The 27,591-nt window shown below is 35.3% G+C and overlaps 1 protein-coding gene across 5 annotated transcripts in view; it reads right to left on the bottom strand.

Moving 5' to 3' along the window:
• The window catches only part of Hs3st-A (Heparan sulfate 3-O sulfotransferase-A), a 638,465-nt gene that overhangs the window by 261,486 nt on the left and 349,388 nt on the right, over window positions 1–27,591 (bottom strand). For 3 of the 5 annotated variants that reach the window (XM_067776611.1, XM_067776608.1, XM_067776612.1), the window contains one exon: window positions 2,998–3,018. The exons of the other annotated variants lie outside the window; for them this stretch is intronic. The gene's annotated coding sequence lies outside the window, so the exon portion shown is untranslated. The remainder of the gene's footprint in view (window positions 1–2,997; window positions 3,019–27,591) is intronic. 5 annotated transcript variants of the gene reach the window in all.

Here is a 27,591-nt window from a genome sequence, read left to right on the forward strand (position 1 = left end):
AATTTTTATTTAGCACATATATAGTAATAGTAGTAGCGTTCCTGCCAAATTTCATCATGATATCTTCAACGACTGCCAAATTACAGCTTGCAAAACTTTTAAATTACCTTCTTGTAAAGTGGGCGGTGCCACGCCCATTGTCCAAAATCTTACTAATTTTCTATGCTGTGTCATTACGTCAACCCATCTGCCAAGTTTCATCGCTTTAACCGCCTTTGGCAATGAATTATCGCATTTTTTCGGTTTTTCGAAATTTTCGATATCGAAAAAGTGGGCGTGGTTATAGTCCGATATCGTTCATTTTAAATAGCGATCTGAGATGAGTGCCAAGGAATCTACATACCAAATTTCATCAAGATACCTCAAAATTTACTCAAGTTATCGTGTTAACGGACGGACGGACGGACGGACGGACGGACGGACATGGCTCAATCAAATTTTTTTTCGATCCTGATTATTTTGATATATGGAAGTCTATATCTATCTCGATTCCTTTATATATGTACAACCAACCGTTATCCAATCAAACTTAATATACTCTGTGAGCTCTGCTCAACTGAGTATAATTACGCAGAAAATGCGCGACAAACACCAAACTTCGGAATCGTGCACGCCGCTTATCTAACAAACTTAATAAAAGCATCCGTTTAAGGCGCGAAAAATATTTTCAGGATTTAGTATTGCCAGCACAAGATGACACTAGAAAAGAATGGAACGCTTTTAATAGAACTATGAAAAGGAAGTTAAAAGCTAAGCCTGACCCACTTGTGCTGACCTTGAAAGGTGTCGACGTCTTGAAACATCTGGAAGTTGCATAAATGTTCAATAACTCTTTAGTAATTGTTGGAACACCCTCTGCTACAACGAGTAACTCTTAGGTTTCCCACCTCCCACTAATAGCTTTTTATACTCAGCTGAGCAGAGCTGATAGAGTATATTAACTTTGTTCGCATAACGGTAATCCGTAACGGCATAAACTAGTCGATATAGATATAGACTTCTGTATATCAAAATGATCTGGGCGAAAAAAGAAATTCATTTAGCCATGTCGGTCCGCCCGTAAACACGATAACTTGAGTAAATTTTGAGGTATCTTGATGAAATTTTGTATGTGGGTTCCTCAGCGCTCATCCCAGATCGCTGTTTAAAATGAATGATATCGGACTACAACCACGCCCACTTTTTCGATATCGAAAATTTCGAAAAACCGGTAAAGTGCGATAATTTATTACCAAAGATGGATAAAGCGACGAAATTTGGTAGGTGCGTTGACCTTATGACACAAAATAGAAAATTAGTAAAATTTTGGACAATGGGCGTGGCACCGCCCAATTTTAAAAGAAGGTAATTTAAAAGTTTTGCAAGCTGTAGTTTCGCAGTCGTTGAAGATATCGTGATGAAATTTGGCAGGAACATTACTCCTATTACTATATGTATGCAAAATAAAAAGTAGCAAAATCGGATGACGAACACGCCCCTTTTAAAAAAAAATTTTTTTAAGTCAAATTTTAACAAAAAAATTAATATCTTTACAGTATATAAGTAAATTATGTCAACATTCAACTCCAGTAATGATATGGTGCAACAAAATAAAAAATAATAGAAAATTTCAAAATCAAAATGAAAAAAAAGCCATAATTCTGTACCAAATATGAAAAAAGAGATGAAACATGGTAATTTGATTAGTTTATTGACGCAAAATATAACTTTAGAAAAAACTTGGTAAAATGGGTGCGACACCTACCATATTAAGCAGAAGAAAATCAAAAAGTTCTGCAGGACGAAATCAAAAGCCCTTGGAATCTTGGCAGGAATACTGTTCGTGGTATGACATATATAAATAAATTCGCGGTACCCGACAGATGATGTTCTGGGTTACCCTGATCCACATTTTAGTCGATATCTCAAAAACGCCTTCACATATACAACTAAGGGTCACTCCCTTTTAAAATACTCTTTAATACCTTCCATCTGATACCCATGTCATACAACCACATTCCAGGGTTACCCTAGGTTCATTTTCCTACATGGTGTTTTCCCTTATTTTGTCTCCAAAGCTCTCAGCTGAGTATGTAATGTTCGGCTACACCCGAACTTAGCCTTTCTTACCCCCTATTGTTGGCAGCCATAATTTTGAAATAGTAAAAGACTTCGTTTATTTGGGAACTAGCATCAACACTAGCTCTGAATTCCACCGAAGAATCACTCTTGGCAATAATTGCTACTTTGTGCCTAGTCCTAGCAATTGAAAATTAAAGTCCTCTCTCCGCAAACGGAAATCATACTCTACAAGTCAATTATCGTACCCGTCCTGCTATATGGTGCAGAAGCATGGACCATGACAACATCAGATTAAGCGGCACTGGGACTGTTCGATAGAAAAGTTCTTCAAAAGATTTATGGACCTCAACGCGTTGGTGATGGCGAGTACCGGATAAGATTTAACGATGAGCAGTACGAGCTTTACGTAGAAATCAACATAGTGCACGAATTTAAACGCAGCGGCTACGCTGGCTAGGCCATGTTATGCGAATGAAATATGATGCTCCGGGTAAGAAAGTTTTTCTATCGGAACCCTGCTATGGAAGCAGACGAAGAGGGCGGCCCCTCTCCGCTGGAAGAACCAGGTGAAAAACTATTTAAATTCCCTTGGTGTGGCCAATTGGCGCCAGTTGGCAGATAGGGGAAGCGACTGCCTCGCGTTGGTGGACGGCCATAACCGTTTAAAGAGTTAAGCGGCAATTACATAATAATAATAATTCTAATAAAAAAAATGTTTCACTTAAGAAAAACTCGATTCGGACACGTGATCTTACAAATCGGCTTAAGCTGGTAGAGAGGAACAGCACAAAATATTTTCGGTGAGACCTCTACACCCTAATGAATTTAATATAATTAATGTTTAACTCTTTTCCCCAAAACACAGTTTTCTATTAATTGATATTATTTTAACGAAATATCTGAATAAATTAAATGCTCATAAAACCAAGTACTTACCACATTTTCTACGCCGAAATTCTGAAACAAAAAAAATGCGTTGTTAGTATACGGAATATATTTATAAAAAGATTTGGAAAACTAGTAAATATGTTTCTTACTTAACCTTCATGCAGCCATGATTTAATTGACGAAGGCCATCGAAGTCTACATCCATAGCAAATATGCAGCTGCTGGTAGAACTAAAATTATGTTTACGAAAAAATACTTGTTCGTTGATAATTTTATTTTTACGTATACAAAACTCAAATTGAATTAGTTCGTCTAATTTAAGGCCACACTTTTCCGTGCAAGTTTAAGCGTACTTCTACCACCTCACGACCCATGCCTAGCATTCATGTTCAAAGTTTGTTGGGTCGACCGGCTTCTAATCAACGGACATTTCTTATTGGTTCACAGTACAATGGGAGGGCTCTCCGTATAGTCCGTATTCTTTTCCAATCCTTCTTCTTTTTCTTCTCCTTCTCTCACTTCTGACTATATTCTCCCTCCCTGCTCTTTTTGTCAACACAAGATATAGGAAAGTTTACATTGAAATATACTCTCTGGCTACAAGTCATACAGTTCTTGGTCACTGAAATCCCGCCAGCCTTCTATGAGGAAGAACGGCCTAGATGAAATTCCTTAAAGCTCACATGCAAACAGTGGAGAGTAGGGAAGACAATCGATTATGTGCTTATACTATTATTAATAAAAGATGAAAAAATTATGTATCGACAAGTCAAAGGCGACATACTACCGGCTGAGAGGTTTTTTCAAGTAGGATCCGAGGGTCAGGTAAATAATAGTATGGTTGCTTTAATTCTTTAAATCGACTTAGAATTTATCACTGTTGTTGTTGTAAACCCGGTGGCCTGCTGTTTAGGTATTTTCTTCTTTTTTCTTACTCCTTTTCCAAATTTGCTACATATGTAGACTACCGGTTACATGAAAATTAAAATTATACCAAAATACTACCAAAACTGATCTTAGAACAAGTGCAGAAAATATATCTTTCTTCAATATTATTGTTTCAATACTTAAATTTTGTTGTTGTTTTATCGGCCTGTTGAATCGAATCGAGAGCCATGCTCTTAACAATAATTTTTGTACCTAGCGTGTACTTGAACACAAGAGTTTTAGAACTTTGTTGTATGACGTAATGGCTGAACGGAATCGAGATAGATATAGAATTTTCCGCATCAAAATTATTGGCATCGCAAAAAATTGTGATATAGCCATGTCCGTCTTGAGTAAAATTTGCGATATCTTCACGCAATTATATGTGCTAGCTTATTTGTACCCAGAATCACCACTTTTACGATATCCAAAATTTCGAAAAATGCGATAATTCTTTATCAAAGCGTATAAAGTAACGGAACTTTACATGTGAGTCGTCTTTATGACAAGAAGTAGAAATTTGAAAATGGGCGTGGCACTGAGATTTTTAACGTCAGCAGTGATATAATGCAACAAGTCCGTGCAGACAAGCTCAAATCAATAAAAGCTCAACTACCCAATTTATTATTTGCCTTAAGAAATTTTTAATGGGACTCTTTATATAATATTCCACCTTATACTAATCGATTAAAGCCCATCAATCTTGCAACTCTTGCTAGTCGAAAGTAAAAGCTTGGTGGAATATGTATGGCAAAACTACTAAATGGATCGGTTTCAAGCCGGTTCCTTCTGAACGAAGTAAACTTTTGTGTTCCCTCAGGACCTACGAGACGCTTCAAACCTCTTCTTCTGATATAATGGGGAACTTATTTCGAACTAAAGGAACCTTTCCGGTGTCTGTACCAAGATTATAACTCCCTCTTTTTCCTATGAAAAGGACTGTTCTCACCTCTCTTAATAATAAAGTTGTTGTTGTTGTTGTAGCAGTGCTTCGCCCCACCTAATAGGTGCGATCGATCACAAATTTTCATCAATATCCTCTAACGGGAGTCCAAGGAAACTTGCTGTTTCGACAGGGGTGCACCATAATGAAAGGGGTATTAGAGGCGTTGGTTCCACAATACATTTGAAGAGATAGTTGGTGTCATGTGGGGACACGTTACAAGCAGGACATACGTTTTGTATGTCGTGGTCGATTATGGATAGGTAAGAGTTTAACCTGTTACAGTATCCAGATCGAAGTTGAGCTACAGTGACTCGTGTTTCCCTAGGGAGTGTGCGTTCCTCTTCTGCAAGTTTTGGGTATTGTTCCTTGTGTACCGGATTCACCGGGTAATTCCAGGCATCAAGGTCCGACGCCTCTTTGTGGAGTTCACTTGTGTTTTTGGCTTCATACGGCTGTGTTCTCAGGTACAGTATTTCGTCATAATGCTTACAGAGATGACTGCTTAGGCCCCTAGGCGGAGTTGGCTCAACAATCAGATGTCTTTTGGATTCCCAGGTTTCTGGGTATTCATCAGGAACTGTTTGGTTAGCATCTCATTTCTCTCCCTAATGGGGAGTATTCACGCCTCATTATGTAGATGGTGGTCTGGGGACAGAGGAAGACAACCCGTGACGGTTCTGAGAGCAGTATTTCTGCAGGCCTGTAGCTTCTTCCAGTGAGTAGTTTTTAGGGTTGGCGACCATATATGGGACGCTTAGCATGCAATTTGCTGGCCAATTGGTTTCCAAGTGGTAACGAGCGTTTCTTTGTCTTTGGACATTTAGGACGTCCATAATGCAAATAAAGTCGCGGATGATTTAGTCGTTGATAATGCCAGGTTTCGCGAGGAGAAAAACCTGGAGAGATCAGGGAGGTATTATTGTGCAGTCATCGGCGTAGGAAACGATAGCAACTCCTTCTGGTGGCGAAGGTAGCTTTGGTATGTAGAAGTTAGACAAAAGTGGGAATAGGACACCACCCTGAGGCACTCCTTATTTAATTCTCCTTTGTTTTGATGTTTCGTTTATAAATTTCACCGATGCCTGCCGACCACTAAGATAATTTGCTCTCCACCTTTTAAGACTTGGGGGAAGGGTAGACCCTTCCAGGTCTTGCAGTAACGTGCCGTGGTTGACCGTATCAAAAGCTTTTGATAGGTCTAGCGCAACGAGTACTGTTCTGTGGTGGGGGTTTTGATTCGAACCGCAATTTATCTGGGTGCTGATGGCATTTAGCGCGGTGGTTGTGCTATGAAGTTTTCTAAAGCCATGCTGACAACAGGCTAGTTGCAAATTTGCTTTGAAATAGGGGAGCATAATGGCTTCAAGTGTCTTGGCTACTGGCGATAGGAAAGATATCGGGCGATATGAATTTCCTATGTTAGCTGGTTTCCCAGGCTTTAGTAGCGGGACCACCTTGGCAATTCATACGTAACTGAACGGAAACTGGGCAAGTATTTGGCGCAAGCTTGCATGAAAAATGGTATTGGCGAATACCGCAGTAGAGTATAGGGACGGAACTTCCTTCTTTTATGTCGACTCCGTACGGCAAGGCATATAAATTTTCAATGAGAGCTTTTCATTGCAGAAATGCCCTCGGAGTGCTTGCCAAACATTCCGGCCTAAAAAACTTTTTTCTAAAATTTTGATGTTGCTTTGCCCTGACGTGAACCCATTAGGTTCGGTGGGGTAGGGGGAGCACGCTACCATCACACCACGGCGGCAGCCCAGTTCTCAATTTCTTGTTAAATTATTAATAATTTTTCATTGTCTTCAATATATTTTGAATGAATTTAATTTAATAATTATTATTTTCTTCTACCACGATCGTCAAAATTTCTAATATCACATGGAAAGCCTACGATAGTAGACTTACAAAGTGGCTCATATCTCTGGAGAGATAAGACTTAAGGCTCACGATGGGCATACTGATTGGACACTGCCTTGTGGGGTCAAATGCTTATAAGATGCGCCTCGTCAGTAACAGCAAGTGTAGGAAGTATGAGCTGCAGGAAGAAACGGTTGAGCACGTTTTGTGTCGATGTCATGCGCTCGCCAGGTCAAGGCTCCTGCTAGTAGGGGCGGCAGAGTTGCCAGATCTTGAGACAGCAATTAAGCTGGGTCCTAGGAAATTATTATTCTATAACATATGTCCTAGCAACTGATTGGGGTTCTTCCGTTTGATCGTCAAACAAATTCTGGCAACACTATGGACACATTCAGTATATGTGAGGTTTTACTTGACCTGCCAGTTCAACCTAACCTAACCACGAACGTCACTATACGAACCAATATTAATGTGTTGATATTCACTCTGGTAGCACTAAATGTCATCATTCCAAGCTAAAGTCAAACGATTAAGATGGCTGCCTACGTCAAGGCACAAATTTACCTCGTTACTTATACCATGGTCTAGACTCTTGTTTTTAAGTTCCAAAAAAATCCTTTAAATCGTGGCAGTCGCTATAAATCTCTTTGTTCAGTTTTATTGCCTGAAAGGTTGGTGTCGGTTATTGTCAGGTGTTATTAACGTAACTCCCTACACAACGGCTCAAATCTTCTGTGCGGCTAAGCGCCAATAAATAGTGATGATAATTAACTTGAGTACGCTAAGTCTGAACTATTGAATCTACAGGTATTAGGAACTTTTGTCATTCACTTCATTCTCTGGCAAAATTTCAGGCCTTTGTTTTAGCAAGTCGCCTCTTACTCCTCTCACGCTCATGCTCTTTGTTCATCTATTTATCCAAACTTTTTGTTTTTTTGTCGATTCCCATCATATAAAGCGGAATAAAGTAGAGTCCGTCTCTTCCTAGGGGGACCGACATATGTAAGTTACTGGGGCATTATTTATTGACGAAATATCAATTGCTGCACTTGGATGTGTACTTTTGAATTAGCAATAAACAAAATATTATTCTAAAAATTGTCTGCTGTTTACACATAACTATTTAACCGAACTCTTTTGAAACTAAATAAGTCACGCCAAGGGCTGGTATAATATGAAATGTGCAATAAATCAACAACAACACAGCTAGATGGATGACCTTGTGTATGCTGTTAAATGAAGCACCACTGCTCGATTGCATTGCTACAACGCACAAATAAAAACTCATTCAATACTTTGTTAAGTGCAACCAAAATGGTGTTGACTTCAATGTTGTGTACCAATTCAAAAGCTTATTATATGAAATGGGGTCACCAAAGACTAAATGTTTAAAGATGAGCAAAAGTAAACAGCAAAGAAGTGAAAGTGAAGTAGTCGAGTCGAATTGAGTTGAGACAGGGACCATTGACGCACCACTTCATATTATTTTCAGTGAACAAAAAAAAACAACAACAAATGCGATTGCATGAAATTGAATACTGCTAGCAGCTGCTGGCCTTCACGTACCCATGCATATGCCATAGAGCTTAGGCGAAAATGTCAACAACAACAACGATAACAAATGTAACGACTCGCATTTAGTTGAATAGAAAAGTGAGCAGTGAATTGGCTGAAAAGAAAATGGAACAAACACCATAGCACATCGCAAAATATGAATGTGACACAAGGTAGACTTGAGGCAACCAGTAGTCAAACCATCAAGTGAAACATTAGCTATCATCCGGTGGCAAAATCCTGAGCCAGATAAATAATTTTGCATGCAAATGAAACAACAACGATTTGAGCCAGATAAATCCAGATAGAAGCCTGGTTCAATTTGTGAGCCACATAATTTGTTAATTACTTCTTTTTAGGTTGGCAACGCGGCCTTTAATATACCTACTTTTTCAAAAATAGATGTCACTGCTTAGCCTTCGTCGTATGAGTTAAATGAAAAACAGCAGCGACATCTGCCTATCACATTTCACGTGTGCGAAAATTTCACGACATCTGCTTCTCAAGTCTCTCAATGATCCAGAGCATTCCCGTGAGAATTATGCGTGCGCCGGAGCTGTAAAACTCACTGATTTTGGGTTTCACCCAGTCTTGAGAGCGACTATTTAGCAAAGTGTCAAGTCTCATTAGTATTTTGATTAGATATTTTCAAATCGTATACTAGAATGTTGACAAAAAATAACTAATCGAGATGGGCAATCGAAGAAAAGGCTGACACTTCAGTGCTATTCTCACCAAGAAGAACAGTAACGTAATGACTGAATTTCCGACCCTCAAGCCACATTATTAGCGGCTAAAATTGATTTTTGAGGCTAGCAAGGCACAACAGCCATTTCTGTTTTACCTAAAAGAGAGAGCCAAAGCCGTTTGTGCATTGGTTCTTTTAACAGGTTTTTCCAACAATTAGTTTCTTCCAACTAGTTTTTTGGAAAAAGAAGCGGTAAAGATGGGTTTGATGGTGAATGAGGACAAAACGAAATACCTGCTGTCATCGAGCAAAGAGTCAGCGCATATGCGCCTTGGCAACCACTCTACTGTTTGCAGCCATAATTACGAAATAGGAAAATAAAATAAAACAAGTAAGGAAGGTTAAGTTCGGGTGTAACCGAACATTACATACTCAGTTGAGAGCTATGGTGAAAACATAAGGGAAAATAACCATGTAGGAAAATGAACCGAGTGAAACCGTGGAATGTGTTTGTATGACATGTGTATCAAATGAAAGACATTAAAGAGTATTTTATGAGGGAGTGAGCCATAGTTCTATAGGTGGACGCCATTTAGGGATATCGCCATAAAGGTGGATCAAGGTTGACTCTAGAATTTGTTTGTACAATATGGGTATCAAAAGAAAGGTGTTAATAAGTATTTTAAAAGGGAGTAATCCTTAGTTCCATAGGTGGACGCCGTTTCGAGATATCGCCATAAAGGTGGACCAGGGGTGACCCTAGAATTTGTTTGTACAATATGGGTATCAAAAGAAAGGTGTTAATGAGTATTTTAAAAGGGAGTAATCCTTAGTTCCATAGGTGGACGCCGTTTCGAGATATCGCCATAAAGGTGGACCAGGGGTGACCCTAGAATTTGTTGGTACGATATGGGTATCAAAAGAAAGGTGTTAATGAGTATTTTAAAAGGGAGTAATCCTTAGTTCCATAGGTGGACGCCGTTTCGAGATATCGCCATAAAGGTGGACCAGGGGTGACCCTAGAATTTGTTTGTACAATATGGGCATCAAACGAAAGGTGTTAATGAGTATTTTAAATGGGAGTGGGCCTTAATTCTATAGGTGGACGCCGTTTCGAAATATCGCCATAAAGGTGTACCAGGGGTGACTCTAGAATGTGTTTGTATCATATGGGTATCAAATTAAAGGTATTAATTAGGGCTTTAAAAGGGAGTGGTGGTTGTTGTATAGGTGATCGCATTTTCGAGATATTGCCATAATGGTGGACCAGGGGTGACCCTAGAATTTGTTTGTACAATATGGGCATCAAACGAAAGGTGTTAATGAGTATTTTAAAAGGGAGTAAACCTTAGTTCCATAGGTGGACGCCGTTTCGAGATATCGCCATAAAGGTGGAGCAGGGGTGACCCTAGAATTTGTTTGTACAATATGGGTATCAAAAGAAAGGTATTAATTAGGGTTTTAAAAGGGAGTGGTGGTTGTTGTAGAGGTGGTCGCATTTTCGAGATATCGCCATAAAGGTGGACCAGGGGTGACCCTAGAATTTGTTTGTACAATATGGGCATCAAATGAAAGGTGTTAATGAGTATTTTAAAAGGGAGTAATCCTTAGTTCCATAGGTGGACGCCGTTTCGAGATATCGCCATAAAGGTGGACCAGGGGTGACCCTAGAATTTGTTTGTACAATATGGGCATCAAACGAAAGGTGTTAATGAGTATTTTAAATGGGAGTGGGCCTTAATTCTATAGGTGGACGCCGTTTCGAAATATCGCCATAAAGGTGTACCAGGGGTGACTCTAGAATGTGTTTGTATGATATGGGTATCAAATTAAAGGTATTAATTAGGGCTTTAAAAGGGAGTGGTGGTTGTTGTATAGGTGGTCGCATTTTCGAGATATTGCCATAATGGTGGACCAGGGGTGACTCTAGAGTTTGTTTGTACGATATGGGTATCAAATTAAAGGTATTAATTAGGGTTTTAAAATGGAGTGGTGGTTGTTGTATAGGTGGTCGCATTTTCGAGATATCGCCATAAAGGTGGACCAGGGGTGACCCTAGAATTTGTTTGTACAATATGGGCATCAAAAGAAAGGTGTTAATGAGTATTTTAAAAGGGAGTAATCCTTAGTTCCATAGGTGGACGCCGTTTCGAGATATCGCCATAAAGGTGGACCAGGGGTGACCCTAGAATTTGTTTGTACAATATGGGCATCAAACGAAAGGTGTTAATGAGTATTTTAAATGGGAGTGGGCCTTAATTCTATAGGTGGACGCCGTTTCGAAATATCGCCATAAAGGTGTACCAGGGGTGACTCTAGAATGTGTTTGTATGATATGGGTATCAAATTAAAGGTATTAATTAGGGCTTTAAAAGGGAGTGGTGGTTGTTGTATAGGTGGTCGCATTTTCGAGATATTGCCATAATGGTGGACCAGGGGTGACTCTAGAGTTTGTTTGTACGATATGGGTATCAAATTAAAGGTATTAATTAGGGTTTTAAAATGGAGTGGTGGTTGTTGTATAGGTGGTCGCATTTTCGAGATATCGCCATAAAGGTGGACCAGGGGTGACCCTAGAATTTGTTTGTACAATATGGGCATCAAACGAAAGGTGTTAATGAGTATTTTAAATGGGAGTGGGCCTTAATTCTATAGGTGGACGCCGTTTCGAAATATCGCCATAAAGGTGTACCAGGGGTGACTCTAGAATGTGTTTGTATCATATGGGTATCAAATTAAAGGTATTAATTAGGGCTTTAAAAGGGAGTGGTGGTTGTTGTATAGGTGATCGCATTTTCGAGATATTGCCATAATGGTGGACCAGGGGTGACCCTAGAATTTGTTTGTACAATATGGGCACCAAACGAAAGGTGTTAATGAGTATTTTAAAAGGGAGTAAACCTTAGTTCCATAGGTGGACGCCGTTTCGAGATATCGCCATAAAGGTGGAGCAGGGGTGACCCTAGAATTTGTTTGTACAATATGGGTATCAAAAGAGAGGTATTAATTAGGGTTTTAAAAGGGAGTGGTGGTTGTTGTATAGGTGGTCGCATTTTCGAGATATCGCCATAAAGGTGGACCAGGGGTGACCCTAGAATTTGTTTGTACAATATGGGCATCAAATGAAAGGTGTTAATGAGTATTTTAAAAGGGAGGGGGCCTTAGTTCTATAGGTGTTCGCCTTTTCGAGATATCGCCATAAAGGTGGACCAGGGGTGACTCTAGAGTTTGTTTGTACGATATGAGTATCAAATGAAAGGTGTTAATGAGTATTTTAAAAGGGAGTACACCTTAGTTCCATAGGTGGACGCCGTTTCGAGATATCGCCATAAAGGTGGAGCAGGGGTGACCCTAGAATTTGTTTGTACAATATGGGTATCAAAAGAAAGGTGTTAATGATTAGTTTAAAAGGGAGTAATCCTTAGTTCCATAGGTGGACGCCGTTTCGAGATATCGCCATAAAGGTGGACCAGGGGTGACAATAGAATTTGGTTGTACAATATGGGTATCAAAAGAAAGGTGTTAATGAGTATTTTAAAAGGGAGTAATCCTTAGTTCCATAGGTGGATGCCGTTTCGAGATATCGCCATAAAGGTGGAGCAGGGGTGACCCTAGAATTTGTTTGTACAATATGGGTATCAAAAGAAAGGTGTTAATGAGTATTTTAAAAGGGAGTGGGCCTTAATTCTATAGGTGGATGCCGTTTCGAAATATAGCCATAAAGATGGACCAGGGGTGACTTTAGAATAAATTTGTACGATATGGGTGTCAAATGAAAGGTGTTAATTGGTATTTTAAAAGGGCGTGGGGCTTAGTTCTATAGGTGGACGCCTTTTCGAGATATCGCCATAAAGGTGGACCAGGGGTGACTCTAGAATGAGTTTGTACGATATGGGTATCAAATTAAAGGCATTAATGAGAGTTTTAAAAGGGATTGGTGGTAGTTGTATATGTTTCCAGATATCGACCAAAATGTGGACCAGGGTGACCCAGAATATCATCTGTTGGATACCGCTAATTTATTTATATATGTAATACCTGCCACGATTTTAAGGGTTTTTTATTTCGCCCTGCAGAACTTTTTCATTTTCTTCTACTTAATATGGTAGGTGTCACAACCATTTTATAAAGTTTTTTCTAAAGTTATATTTCGCGTCAATAAACCAATCCCATTACCTCACCATGTTTCATCCCTTTTTTCGTATTTGGTATAGAATTATGGCATTTTTTTAATTTTTCGTAATTTTCGATATCGAAAAAGTGGGCGTGGTCATTGCCGGATTTCGTTCATTTTTCATACCAAGATAAAGTGAGTTCAAGTAAGTACGTGAACTAAGTTCATTAAAGATATGTCGATTTTTGCTCAAGTTATCGTGTTAACGGCCATGCGGAAGGACAGACGAACGACTGTGTATAAAAACTGGGCGTGGAATCCACCGATATCGCCCGTTTTCACAGAAAACAGTTAGCATCATAAAATCTATGCCCCTACCAAATTTCAAAAGGATTGGTTAATTTTTGTTCGACTTATGGCGTTAAAAGTATCGTAGACAAATTAAATGAAAAAGGGCGGAGCCACGCCCATTTTGAAATTTTCTTTTATTTTTGTATTTTGTTGCACCATATCATTACTGGAGTTGAATGTTGACATAATTTACTTATATACTGTAAAGATATTAAATTTTTTGTTAAAATATTACTTAAAAAAAATTTTTTTTTTAAAGTGGGCGTGGTCCATCTCCGATTTTGCTAATTTTTATTAGGCGTACATGTAGTAATAGGGGTAACGTCCCTGCCAAATTTCATCATGATATCTTCAACGACTGACAAATTACAGCTTGCAAAACTTCTAAATTACCTTCTTTTAAAAGTTGGTGGTGCCACGCCCATTGTCCAAAATTTTACTAGTTTTCTATTCTGCGTCATAAATTCAACTCAGCTACCAAGTTTCGTCGCTTTATCTGTCTTTTGTAATGAATTATCGCACTTTTTCGGTATCGAAAAAGTCGGCGTGGTTATAGTCCGATATCGTTCATTTTTAATAGCGATCTGAGATGAGTGCTCAGGAACCTACATACCAAATTTCATCAAGATACCTCAAAATTTACTCAAGTTATCGTGTTAACGGACGGACGGACGGACATGGCTCAATCAAATTTTTTTTCGATCCTGATTATTTTGATATATGGAAGTCTATATCTATCTCAATTCCTTTATATATGTACAACCAACCGTTATCCAATCAAACTTAATATACTCTGTGAGCTCTGCTCAACTGAGTATAAAAATTATAAAAATAGTAAAAGACTTCGTTTATTTGGGAACCAGTATATCAACATTCGTGTTGATATTTTAAAAAAATCTTTTATCTTCGATTTGAAATATAAAAATTTATTTTTGTTTATTTTTGAGTTTAGATATTTTCAAAAACTAATTAGAATTTTCTTTTTTTGAAGTTATTCAAAATTTTAAGTTAACACGAAAACTCAATTAAAATTATTTTAAAAATTAAAGTAAAGAGTACAAAGTAGTTAACACTATATTTACTCCCCCTCCAAGAAAATTTGAAACAAACAAATTATTAATTAATATTAAATGTAACCTTTTTTTGTTTTTTGTTGTTTAATGTATTTGTATTTAAATTAGTGTTAATAAGTATGTTTGCTGGTTTAAGTAAATCAATTGAAATATTTTTAATAGTATTATTGTATTGAATTGTAAATGTTTTATGTTTCTTAGATATAACTTTAAAAGGTCCTTCATAAGGTGATTCTAAATTAGATTTACGAAGAACTTTAACAAAAACATACTGTTACGAATATTAGCAAAACTAAGGAGTGCTGCCAGCTCTAAGCCGATCTAAGCAGTGACGTGAATGCACATCAATAATTCAATCATTATGTATCTACATAAACGAATAAATAATTGCGTCTACACATATGTACACATTCCGACGAGCAACATTTACATACAAGGCAGCGAGAGATGAGATGTCACACACCGATGAATTTACTTATACGCTTATGTGTGTGCGGGAGACTGTAAACTACAAACACATGCATATACCTTATCTGAGTTGTCACAAGAGAGAGCAATAATTTGTGCACGTAGTTGTGGCTGGCGATTTTGTAGCCGAAACAACTAGTAACTTCTGGAAATCGAAGAGCCTAGAAGTATGCAGCGTAAACTATAAAAGCGATGCAGGCGAGTAAGAAGTAATTCAGTTTGATTTGAATTGTCAAGCAGTTACGAGTAAGACGATATCTAGCGAGCAATAGCACTATTATTTTGAAAGTCAGTTTCCTTTAAGATATGAGTTTGGTTATTAAGCTATTCGTTGCACAGTTTGAGTGTTATTGTGAAGTATTTTAATAAAGGCCATTTTTCCGTTATTCAATATTGGAGTTATTTATTCAACAGTATAGCGATACGATCCTAGCAAAAGGGCAAATAAGAGGATTTGCAAATAAAAATTCGTTACAATACTCACAATTTTCTAATTGTTTAGGAACGAAACAATTTTCTTTGTTATGATGAAAAACTTTAGAACGAACAAGCGAAAAATAATCTCTTATTTTACGAAGAGCGTCATTAGAAAAATCATGTTCTTTATTACTATTTGAAATAACTAATTCACCAGGTATTCTAAGTGTTTGGCCATAAACAAGTTCAGCAGATGAACATTTTAAATCTTCTTTAATAGAAGTTCGTAAACCAAGTAGAATGAATGGTAAAATGTCAGACCAATGAACCGAGTCGTTTGATGCTATAATTGCTGCTTTTAAAGTTCGATGAAATCTCTCTATCATGCCATTTGCTTGGGGATGGTAAGGAGATGTATGAATTTTATGAGAACCTAAAAGTTTTGTTAATTCTGTAAAAAATTTTGAGGTGAATTGTGAACCTTGATCTACTGTAATATTTAATGGTATACCAAATCGTGGTATATAATTTTGTATAAAAGTTTTTACTATAGTATTTGTTGAAATATCTTTAAGCGGATAAGCTTCAGGCCAACGTGAAAATCTGTCAATAATTGTTAAAATATAACAATTTCCATTTGAAACTGGAAGAGGTCCAACAATATACATATGAATATGTTCAAAACGGCCTGATGGTATTTGAATTTTTTGGATAGGAGATTTAGTATGTCTTGAAATTTTGGATTTTTGACAATTGATGCAAGATGAAGTCCAATCGTTAATCTCTTTACGCATGTTAGGCCAATAATATTTATTTTGAATTAATTTTCTAGTTGTTCTTATACTTGGATGAGATAATGAGTGAATTTTGTCAAATATAATTCTTCTCATAGAATGTGGAACATAAGGTCGAAAAGGTTGTAGAGAAACATCACACCATATGTTTAAATTAATAATTGGAATATGAATTTCTTTTAAATTATTTTTAGAATTTGGATCAGAAATGGTTTTTTGTAAAAATGTATCAGTTTGCTGTTCTTTATATAAAGTGTCTAAATTTATATCTTGAGTTGAAATTGCATTTATTTCTGGAATACGGGAAAGTGTGTCGGCAACTATGTTGTCTTTTCCACGTATATATTGAATATCATTTGTAAATTGATCAATATATTCAAGATGACGTAGTTGACGAGGAGATCTATCTACTTTAGAATTTAGAACATGAATTAAAGGTTTATGATCAGTATAAATTGTAAAAGTTCTACCTTCAAGAAAATGTTTAAAATGTTTAATTGAATTATAAATTGCCAAAAGTTCACGATCAAATGTTGAATATTTAGTTTCTGTTGTAGTTAATTTTCTTGAAAAATAACCTAAGGGTTCTAGTATATTATTGCTAGTTTGTTGAAGAACTGCTCCAATAGCAACATTTGATGCATCTACTGCTAATGATAAAATACCATTTTTGTCGAAATGTGTAAGTAAAGTATTTTTAGCAAAAAGCTTTTTAACATTTTCGAAAGCTGTTGTGGTTTCATTTGTCCAATTTAATTGTTTGAGTTTGTTTTTAATTGCATGTGTTAACATTTCATGCAGAGGACTAAGTTCTGTTGCTAACATTTTAATATATCTGTGATAGTAATTTATCATACCTAAAAATTTTTGTAATTTATTTATAGAAATTGGTTTTTCAAAATTTGTTATGATTTCAATTCTATCTAAAGATGGTTTAATACCTTCGCCTGAAATTTCGTAACTTAAAAAATTTAATTTATTTACACCGAGAGTACATTTTGAAGGTTTGATATTTAAATTATATTCTTCAAGTCTTTTGAAAACTGATTTTAAATGATTTATATGTTGATCTTCATTATCACTGGTAATAAGAATGTCATCAATGTATGTAAATACAAAATCGAAATCAGAAAATACTTCATTAATAAAGCGTTGGAAAGTTTGAGCACTGTTTCGTAAACCGAAAGGCATTCTTACGAATTCAAACATTCCAAAAGGGGTAGTTATTGCAGTTTTATGAATGTCTTCTTCTGCCATTGGAATTTGGTGGTAGGCACGCACAAGATCAATTTTGGAAAAGAATTGTTTGTTTTTTAAATCAATTGTTAAATCGTGAATATGTGGTAAAGGATACCGATCCGGTGTAGTAATAAAATTAAGTCTTCGATAGTCTCCGCAAGGTCTCCAATCATTTGGTTCTTTTTTAGGAACGAGATGAAGTGGAGATACAATAGGAGAATTTGAGGGTCTGCATATACCCGTTTTAACTAAAAATTCAAATTCAGCTTTAGCAATTTTAAGTTTGATTGGATCAAGACGTCTGGGTTTCGAAAATGGTAAAATACCTTTTGTTTCTATCCTGTGAACCGTATGGTGTTTAAATTTTTTAGTATAATCTGGTTCGCAGGTAATAAATGGAAATTCATTAAGTAATTTTGAAAACTTATTTTCGACAATAGGAATTTTGAGTGAGAAAATATCAGAAAATCCAGAAGATCCAGCAACTTTAATTTTTGTGGTAGAATCCATTATTTCTTTATTTTTAATATTGACAATAATTCCGAATTTTTCTAAAAAGTTTGCTCCTAAAATGGGTGTATCAATGTTCGCAATAATGAATGGAAATTCAAAATCTCTTCTTAAACCTAAATCAATTTTAAGTAGTTTTGTACCGAAAGTTTCAATTGAAGAACCGTTTGCTGCAGTCAAAGTAAGATCCGAATTTCTTTTATAAATTTTAAATTTAGAAAAAGTAATAACTGATACAACTGCACCGGTATCGATAAGAAAATTAAGTTTATTGAATTTATCAAATATGAATAGGCGACGAGTAGGTTTAATAATAGTTCCATTATCCGTCACCGTCATAATGGATCGTTTCAGTTTAAATTTTGTTCGGATTTTGAATTGTGATTTTGATTAAAATTGCATGGGGGTATACATTTAAGAGCGTTATTCATAAATTTTTTGTGATACCAACAAATATTTGTTTGTGAAGTAAAATTACGATTGTTTGAAAAATTTCTTGATTTTGAAAAATTTCGAGATTTAAATCTATTTCTATCTTTAGATCTTGAACGGATTTGTAATTGATTAATATCATTAGAAATTTTATTTAAATCTTGAAAAATAGCCGTGGTTAATTCAGTTAAATTTTTAACGCATTGTTCTAAAATATTATTTATACTTGAGACTACAGGAGATTTGGAAGAATGACGTTTGTTGATTAAATCAAAAAGTTTGTCAGCTAAAATAATTACTTCATCTTTATTTTGATTGTTACTAGAAGTTAAATGGATTTGTATTTCTTGTGGCAATTTACGAATCCATAATTTGAAAAGTAATTCTTGACTTACAATGGAGTCAGTACCTATAAGTGATTTCATAAATCTGAATAATTCAGATGGTGAACGATCACCAAGTTCAGTTTTTGAAAATAATTGTTCTAATCGTTTTTCTTCGCTAAGAGAAAATCTTTCACATATAATTTTTTTGATTGTATCATATTTATTAAAAAGAGGAGGAGGGTTAATAACATCTAAAATTTTAGATATAGTATCTCGTTGAAGAGTAATTAGAACATTTTGAAATTTTAAATTATCATTATTGATATTGTTAATTTCAAATTGTCCTTCAACAAGCAAAAACCAGGCATCAGGACAATCTTGCCAAAATTGTGGTAATTTAATAGATTTAGTAGAAGGAAAATTTGTAAATTTATCTTGTGTTGAAGTATTTTGTGTTGTATTAGAGATGTTGTTTTGTGTTGTATTAATGTTAGAATTTTGAGTTGTATTGGGAGTCATAATGTTATTTATATGGTTGATATTTTGATTTTCTGCATTTGTAAATTTACGAGTTCGTATTGGTGAACGTAGAACCATATGAAAAAAAAAAAAAAAAAAAAAAAAATATAATAAAATGAAAAATTTTAAAATTAGGAAATATTTAAGATTTTTTTTGGAAAGGGAGTTAACAATTTAAATAAAATATTTAATTTTATATAAAAAATAAGTAAATTTAAATAATTGTTAAAATATAAAAATAATCTTAAAATGAATTTGAAAGTTAAAAGGTTTAAAATTTTAATTTAAATTATAATTGAAAAATTTTAAATTTAATATTAGAATAAAAATTGTACTTACATAAAATTAAATTTAATAAAAAAATATTAAAATTAATAAGTAGTTGATTGATGATTGGCAATGGCATTTACGTTATTCGAGAAATTTTGATTGTTGATAAATATTTTCGTTTTGATTGTAGTTGGAAGTCTGGCCAGTCTGGTGACTAGAAGGTCTATTGAGTTATGTATATCGATTTCTCTGATGAGCAAATAGCTTTCATACATGTAGAATGCACAAATTGTAAAAAATTTCATTACTTTAACATTTTCTTTGCTTTCGCAAATCGCAAATCAGTTCGTGCACTTAAAAATGTTGTATGTACATAAATAACTGGTTGTTTGGTTACAAAGCAATTTTGTGTATTGCATAAAATGTTCTAGTTTACGAGTTACACTGGATTGTTTTCATTTTTCTTCATATATTTTTAAGTTGCGTTAAACAATTCATGATAACTTGAACCACACGTGTCTTTTATATTTTAAGTTTTGCATTTAATATTGGCAAGATGACGGTTGAAGACGGTTGAAACTTCGTATGAGCTTCTGTTGGTAGCTACTTTCAGCTAGATGAGAAAAATTGGTTGCGCGGAAGTACTACACCACTTTTGTCAAACGAAAATTATATAGTTCTTGAACTTATTGGGGTTTAATTGATTCGATTGCAGGATCGTTGGTAAGATCGCCAATATATTTGGTGGTTAACCAAATATTAAAATATATATTTTTTTAAAAATATGTTATTTATTTGAAGTATAAAAATTTATTTTTGTTTATTTTTGAGTTTAGATATTTTCCAACTAATTAGAATTTTCTTTTTTTGAAGTTATTCAAAATTTTAAGTTAACACGAAAACTCAATTAAAATTATTTTAAAAATTAAAGTAAAGAGTACAAAGTAGTTAACACTATAGTGTCATACAATATGCCACATTAATTTTTCTGGCTCAACTTTGTCTGATTGAATTGTACATTCGTGAAAATGACATTGCAAATTATTGGGGTTTGCATGTACGTAGCAAGCTCTAGATTTAAGTAGAACCTAGAGAAACTAAAGGGTAATCCAAAGAGGCCTCTAACACAAAATCGGAAAAATTGCACATTCATGCTTCTGGCTAGCGGGCGACGATGTTAATTTTTCTTCGAGGTATGGCTCCCGAAACCTAGAAAATTGCTTAGTCATAAAAGGGGCTGTGCCATACCCATTTTCAAAAATTTTAGTGTTTCCCAATTTAGTGTTATAATTCACTTTAGAAAGTAAAATTCTATTGATACAAAGCTCTTTTTTGCTAAGATATAGCTTATTATTTTCGTCTACGACCCTTTTAAAAATCTTTTATATAAAAGTGGGCGTGGTCTTAAACCGATCTCGCCCATTTTACTCTAAAAATATTTCTTGCTATAGGAAAAATTTGTGTATCCCATTTTATTACGATCCGTTGATTTTTCTTCGAGTTATGGCTCCCGAAACATAGAAAATTGCTTAGTCATAAAAGGGGCTTCAACTTTTTTCTATTTGTTGTTATAAATCCACTTGGGATATGAAATACTATCTTTTTTGCAAAGATATAGCTTATTTTATTCGTCCACGACCCTTTTAAAAATCTTTTATATAAAAGTGGGCGTGGTTCTTAACCGATTTCGTTAATTTTTCTTCAAAGCATTCTTTATAGTAAAGGAAACCTTTCTGCCGAATTTTGTCATGATAGGTTTAACCATGTTTGATTTATGATCAATAATATTTGTAAAATTGATTTTATCGCAAGTGGGCGGTGCAACGCCCATTTTAAAAATTTTTTCAAGAGTACAAATATCAGTCCACACGTTAAATTTCAACATTCTAGGTGTATTATTTACTAAATAATCGGGTTTTTTGTGTTTTCCAAAATGTTATATCATCCGATTTCGCTCATTTTCAATACCAATCTATTCTGGGTCCAGGTAAGCTCATGTACCAAATTTGGTGAAGATATCTCAATATTTACTTAAGTTATCATGTTAACGGACAGACGGACGGACGGACATGGCTCCATCAAATTTTTTTTCGATGCTGATGATTTTGATATATGAAAGTCTATATCTATCTCGATTCCTTTATACCTGTACAACCAACCGTTATCCAATCAAAGTTAATATACTCTGTTTACAAAGCACGCTGTGTATAAAAATTCCGTTAGGTGGGTCACGGATCGAAAAATTAGATAATAATTTGGAAATTTGAAACCGGGTTTTAAGTAACTTCTCGATGAGCTAGAGGCTAAAAATTTAGAGCTTAATTCAGAGGTCGATGGCAGTCGATGACACAATACAAAAAGTTTCGCTAGGGGGCGAACGGACTGAGATATTTAGAAAAATCAAACGGAACGAAGGGAATTTTGGTACTGATTTTATGTAAGTTCTCATTGAGCTACAAGCTTGCAACTTAACAGATTGATTGAGACACCGAGAAAATGTAAGAAAAGGAGAAAATAAAAATAAAATAAAAAATGCTAAGCACTTCTTTTATATAAATGGACAAAACCAGCAAAAAATGTCTCCTTATATAAATACGAATTCTTGCTAAACTTTGATTTTTAAATTTTGATATAGAAATCGCAAAAGTATTTATGAGAAGAAAAATATCGAATATTCCAATATTCATACGATATTAGCGGCAGCCGTAGTGTGATGGTAGCGTGCTCCACCTAACAAACCGAAGAACCTGGGTTCACGCCGCGGGCAAAGCAACATCAAAATTTCAGAACAAGTTTTTTCAATTAGAAGAAAATTTGTCTAAGCGGAGTGGTGTTTGGCAAGCACTCAGAGTGTATTTCTGAATTGAAAAGCTTTTAGTGAAAACTCATCTGCCTAGCAGATGCTGTTCAAAGTCGGCATAAAACAAGTAGGTCCCGTCCCGCCAATTTGTAGGAATAATTAAAAGGAGCACGACACAATTGGAAGAGAAGCTCCGCCTAAAATTTGTTGCGCCTTACATTTATTTATTTTTCTTTATATCTGATGTTGATTTCTGTATAGAGTGACCTCTTTTCGGCAAAAAAGGACTTTACTTCTCATCTACACAGTTTATATTAGCAATTGTTAGCAAGAGACACGAAGTCCTTGTTCCTTAAAAAAAAAAAAAATACTGAAATAAATAAATATGCTACCATCTAGTTTTCTCTAAAAACCTTTATATTTTCAATTAATTTTAGGGGATTTAGCAAACCTAATCTAGTTTTTGAATTAAATATATACATATATATTACCCGAAAGCTTAATGCGCTTGTTTAAAATTTTTTGAAGTAGGAACTCCACCACAAAAACAAAATGTTTCAGTTGTCACTTCTACCTTGTTAGATTTGCCTTGACCACAGCTATAAAATGATTCAATTACAAGTTGTATACTTAAATTTGGCTTGAAAGCAGCCTCACTCCACAATTTACTGATTATCCAAAACTACGAAATATGTACAAAGTATAATATTTAATATTTATACAAGTTTCACGCTAAATATGCGTGAAGGTAAATTTAGAAAAACAAGCAGCATGTCACGCTATTTTCATATCTTTATTAAGTCAGCATTACTGGCACAACAATACAAAATATTTATGATACAAACAAGAACAACTTTAGGGGTACTAAATAATTGATTTCAAATGCAGAAAGCTGAACAAATCGATAGTGAAATGTCGAAACATGCATGAAAAATATTAACACACTTCTGGGGTGATATGTTCGTAATTTGTATGGGTTTATGTGTGAGAGATACAATTGCTGAATTTGGCTTCTGGGTGCATTAAACAAATTGATTGGATACTCGAACTATAGACTCCGTTGTTCCGTATGTTCCACAGCTTGAAATTTTTTCCAGTTCCATATTTTTCTGTATTCAAGTTGCAAGATCATATCCTTAAGTAAACCACCTTCTCTTTTTGTCATCGCTGTTTTCTTCCACTATGTTAGGCAATTTGACGAAGTTTTAAACACAGTGATTCACGCATTACATGTTTCTGGCCCCGCTTGTGCTTCACGACATTCCTTTTGGTTACTGAGGTTCGATCCAACCGAAAAGCATCTCATGCAGGACCGAAATATGCAATTAGTGCATCACTGTGTTTAAAAAGTCACGCATTTTCTTAGTATAAGTGAAGAAAACATCGGCGACAAAGAAGGAGGTGGTTCAATTAAATATATTGTTTTTGTCCTGTATTGATGCGGTTTAATGAATATCTTTATTATATTGTGGCGAATATTAACATTTTGGTACATCACTATGCTGCTAGTAAATAAATGTGCAACTACATCAAAGCAAGCAGCCACACATACATATAAACATCAAAGCAATCGGCCATACATATATGTATACAGCAAAGCCAAAAGCGAGAGTCAACAGTTAAGAGCGAAGAAGGAGGAGAAACAGTCACACATCATGTGCATAATCATCAGCTAAAAGCGAACATGACATTATTGACACATTTATGTATATAGCTAAATAACCAACTATTTGAGAAGGCTGTTCGTGAAAAGTCTTGACCATAGGAGAACTAGATGAACGAGGCAAATGAGTGTATGAAAACAGCGCCAGCTGTGAAATAATCAATCAGTTTGATTTTAACTCGCTACGTATGCCGGTAATTTTCGTTGGGAAATATTACTATCAAAGTATTGTTGTCAATAAAGAATACTTTGCTGTACTGAATATTTGAGTTATTTATTCGACAGTTCAGCGATTCGAACTATAGCAAAAGTTGCAGAATAATCAAGGACTTCCTAAAATTCGCAACAATATTAATTCAGAAATAATAACAAACATATGTGAATGTAAAAACGTATGGTACAAAAATATAAATTAGAAATATAAATTTGACGTTTAGTGTATTTATTTGTTTACGATTAGATAGTGTAGCACAAATGTACGCATAAAATGATAAAATTAATGATTTCGGCACGAATTAAATTTATTTTTTAATTTTCATTTTTAATTGCTAAAATTTTGGTAATATTTAAGCATGCAGATGGCACACGTCGATTTTAAATTAAATTTGCTCTAGCGTATTGATGTTGTTCTAAGTAATGTATGTAAGTTTATATGTATGAACATTAGGGCGGGTCGATTTAAAAGTCGCTCATTGCTCTGTGAAAATCGTATTCTAGGGATCAAAATAAAAAACTTTGCCGAAGGAACCATACCTTTAAAACGAATTCTGACGTCCCCCCCCCCCCCCCCCCCCCCCTTTGAGTGTAACTTTTGGGTACGGGCAATTTCAAATCTACCTGCTGTGTCTTGTGGTGGCTTAAAAAAAACAACACAAGCAATTTTACGATCTGCAATTGTGTCGCAGTGATACCTTCATTTTTTAAAACGGTTGAATAAAAAACCCACACAACTATGTTTACGACATGCAAATGCATCACAATGATGCCTTGGTTTTAAAAGGGGGTTGTAAAAACGCTAATTTCTAATAATTTTTTTTAATTTCTTTCCTATTACTAAGTTAAATTCATTTTTTCATTTACATATGCTTTGACTAAATAAATTTCTAAAGAGAAAAATAAACTCCAAAAAGAAAAAACATAGGCATTTCAAAGTGGGATTTTTCAAAATTTGGCCCTACGACCAAAAAAGGGGGGGGGGGGCATCAGAATTCATTTTAGAGGTATGGTTCCTTCGGCAAAGTTTCTTATTTTGATCCCTAGAATATGATTTTCGCAGAGCAATGGGCGATTTTTTTTCCTCCCCACAAATCGACCCGGCCTAATGAACATACATATAAAGTGTATTTATCTAAAATAATTAAAAAACATTTTAGTTTGCACATTGTTAGCCCCCTTGAAATATCAGGCATTGTTTTCTTCCTTATTAACTACGTAGGTGCATCTCAAAATTGTTATTCTTTGTCCGATAGAAAATCGAATCAATTAAAATATAGTCTATAGTTTTCTATTTATACCCAGAGTGTACTTGCCGGCAAGGGTATTATAAGTTTGATAGAATAATTGTAGTACGTAATGACTTAAAGGAATCCAGATGGATAAAGATTTCCTTGAGCCATGACCATCCGTTCTGTCGTTCGGTACCAGGATAACTTGAGTCAAAAATGAGAGATCTTTACGAAATTGGGAGCGATGTATTATCCAGATAATCTACTCTGAAATTGGGTGTGGCGCTGTCAAAATATTTTCAAGAAAAAAATTTCAGTTTTTTGTTTTTGTTTTTTGAAATTTGGGATTAATGGCACATTATTCAAAATAGCTCCGTTATTCACAGTAGCTCAGTTATTCAGTTATTTAAATTCGGTTATTACTCGAAATGTTAATTTTTTGGGTTTTAAATGGCACCACGCCAGGCACAAAATAAGCACTATGTATTTCAAAACTATTTGTAACTTTATGTTTGGAGGACAAAAGCTATCCTTAAGACAGGCCCAGGGATGCTCTGCCCATTCCAACCTCCCACGTTCACAAACATGGGAGCGTCAAGCCATCCTTCCAGCCTGTTTTTGTTTCCAGCTCAACCAAACCAAGCCTAAAAGTATTTTTAGCTGAGCTGTGGATGGCTGACGCTTTCCAGTTGAAACCTAAAATCGAACTGACTGTTTTTTTTTATGTCATATACTAAAAGTGGTTGAAGATATCACGTTGAAATTGGGCGTGTAGGTAGTCTTTGCTATGATATATATTAAACAGAGTCGATTTATTAACCGATATCGCGCCATCGATTTTTCGATAGGATTTGGGCTTAGAAAAAAAAGTTCCACAACGCATACCCAAGAAAATAATTTTAAAGCATGCAAAATAAAATGGCGAAAGTGTCAATTTTTCGACCAAAACACTCCCCAAAACCCCAAAAATACTTTTTTTGTCAAAAAACCGTTATCGCCAACGCTTTTACAACAGTTTTTTGAAAAAAAAAATATATATATTTTTTGGGTTTTGGGGAGTGTTTTGGTCGAAAAATTGACCCTTTCGCCATTTTTGTCGCAGGCTCGAAAATTGTTTTTTGGGTATGCGCAGTGGAACTTTATTTTCCTGAGCCCGAATCCTATCGAAAAATCGATGGCGCGATATCTGTTAACTTTCGTCAATACAAATCGGCCCGACCCAATATATATACTGTGTGAAAATAAACGGTAACCACTTAAATAAAAGAAAGGTACCGAAATTTCTACAAACGGGAAAAATACGACCGAATAAGGGAAAAATTGCGACAATTTCTTACCAAAGGCCAACAAAGACAACCAATTTGATAAGAAAGTTGGCTTTGTGACGAGAATCGATTTTTGGTAAATTTAGCTGAACAAAGAAACTTAAAAGTTGTGCAAGCCGTGAATAAAAGACCATTGAAAATATAATGTTGAAATTTAGCATGCAGGTTGCCTCTCCTACTAATACACTTCTTGAAAATTAAATCGGTTGATAAGCACGCCCACTTTTACTTTCTCTAAGCAACGATAACGAAATTTCGAAAAATGGAAAAGGTCATCGAATTCAACCCACCGATTTAGAAAAAAAAACTTTTCATATTTTTCAAGTTTTAAGATCGTAAACCAAAAGTCGTTCCATAGGCGGTTTCCGATAAAAATACTCTCTTAGCCGCAGCCTCATCTTTCATTCGCATAACATGGCCTAGCCAGCGTAGCCGCTGCGTTTTAATTCGCTTCACTATTTTGATGTCTGAATAAAGCCCATACATCTCATCAGAAATTTTTCATCTGTACTCGCCATCCCCTACACGTAGAGGTCCAAAAATAGTTCGAAGAAATTTTTTCTCGAGCACTCCCAAAGCCGCTTCACCTGCTGTTGCTATGGCCCATGCTTCTGCTCCATATAGCAGGACGGGTACGATAAGTTACTTGTAGAACATGATTTTCGTTTGCAGAGAGAGAAATTTATTTTTCAATTGCCTAACTTGTCCAAAGTAGCATTTATTGGCAAGAATAAACTACGCCAGTAATTGCACGCTTTGATAGAATATTGTTCCAGAGCGGTTAAGTTATGCAGCTAGTATAATTTTCTCCAGCACCAAATTAAAAAATCAAACGACAGGGGTCAGCCTATCTGAAACCTGGTTTAGCCTCCAACCGCTCGAAGACGTCCTTCCCAATTCTGACTAAGCTGATGG

Source organism: Eurosta solidaginis, chromosome 3 (assembly GCF_040869045.1).
Source record: "Eurosta solidaginis isolate ZX-2024a chromosome 3, ASM4086904v1, whole genome shotgun sequence".
In the NCBI taxonomy this organism is placed as follows: domain Eukaryota; kingdom Metazoa; phylum Arthropoda; class Insecta; order Diptera; family Tephritidae; genus Eurosta; species Eurosta solidaginis.